This window comes from Octodon degus, unplaced genomic scaffold (assembly GCF_000260255.1).
Source record: "Octodon degus isolate 3935 unplaced genomic scaffold, OctDeg1.0 scaffold00055, whole genome shotgun sequence".
NCBI classification, from domain to species: domain Eukaryota; kingdom Metazoa; phylum Chordata; class Mammalia; order Rodentia; family Octodontidae; genus Octodon; species Octodon degus.
Genome location: NW_004524631.1, coordinates 13,817,353 through 13,818,775, shown reverse-complemented (window position 1 = coordinate 13,818,775; position 1,423 = coordinate 13,817,353). Strand labels below are relative to the sequence as shown.

At 41.6% G+C, this 1,423-nt stretch overlaps 1 protein-coding gene across 1 annotated transcript in view; it reads left to right on the top strand.

Annotated features, from left to right (window-relative positions):
- The window catches only part of Tfe3 (transcription factor binding to IGHM enhancer 3), a 25,444-nt gene that overhangs the window by 14,928 nt on the left and 9,093 nt on the right, over positions 1–1,423 (top strand). The gene's annotated exons all lie outside the window — the stretch shown is intronic.

Genomic DNA, 1,423 nt, shown 5'->3' with positions numbered 1-1,423 from the left:
AAAAAAAAAAAAAAAAAGCAAAAGTTAAAAAAAACAAAACTCAGGGCCTGGCATGTGCTAGGCCAGTGCTCTACCCCCAAGCTACATGCTTGGCCTTTCTACCATTGTGTGTTTAGGAATGAAGAAAATAGTATTGGCAAGGTTCTAGTAAATCAGCTGCAGACTTCATTTGGATTTCATCAGCTTTTCAAGTAATGGCTCTTATGTTCTGGAATCTAGGTACAGTTACTATGCTAGTATCTATGCCTGGTTAACAAATTCCCACAATTATAGTGAGTAAAAATGCACACCCATTATCTGTCATGTTTTGCAGGTAAGGAATCCAAGCAGCACCTGGATCCTCAAATTCCAAGTCACCTGAGGGCACTGTGGAGGTGTTGGCCTTTACTGAGCTCTCCTCTGAAGTTTTGACCAGGGAAGATCAGTCCTGCTTGTGTGTGGTTATTGGAAGCATTAAGTTTTCCCACAGCCTGTTGAATGGGGGGGCCCAGTACCTCAGTGGCTGTAACTAGAGGCACCCTCAATTCTGGCCATATTTGCCTATGAGGCAGCTCATAGCGTGGTAATTTTGCTTCATCAAGGAAAATAAAAGAACTAGAGCCAGGTATGGTAGCACAGAAGGAATCAGTACTGTGGTAGGCTGAGGCAGAAGGGTCACAAAGGAGACCCTTGCTGTCTTTTTGTTTCATTTCTTGGTTTTTTTGAGACAGGGTCTTAACTGGCCTTGAACTCTCATCAATGCCCCTAGCTCAGTTTCCTGAGTGCTAGGGTTTCAGGTCTATGCCACTGTGCCTGACCCTGTTTCCAAAAGGTCTAGTGATACAGTTCAATGTGAAGGTTCTGAGTTCAATCCTTAATACAGGGGGAATAAAATGCACTTGGGTGAATAATACATAGGGATTGGATTTGCACATGCTAAACAAGTGCTGTGTCACCAAACTACATCCTCAACCCTGATTTTTTTTTTTTTTTTTTTGCGGGTGGCGGAACGAGGAATTGAACTCAGGCTGTTGCGCTTCCCAGGCAAGTGCTCATTTCACTGAGCCATCTCCCCAGCCCCCTTCAGCCCTGATTTTATACAAATAAAATGTGACCAATATAAAACATTTTCTTTTATGATGATATTCACAATCAAACCTAGGGCCTCATACATGCAAAACATGCCCCCAACCACTGAACAACACTACCAAACCTTTCTTTTCTTTTTTTTTTTTTTTTTGGTGGAACCAGAGATTGAACTCAGGCCCTTGGGCTTACTAAGCAAGCGCTTATTCTACTAAGTCATCTCCCCGGCCCTTCTTTCTTTTTTCTTTTTCTTTTTCTTTTTCTTTTTCTTTTTCTTTTTCTTTTTCTATTTCTTTTTCTTCTCTTCTCTTCTCTTCTCTTCTCTTCTCTTCTCTTCTCTTCTCTTCTCTTCTCTTCT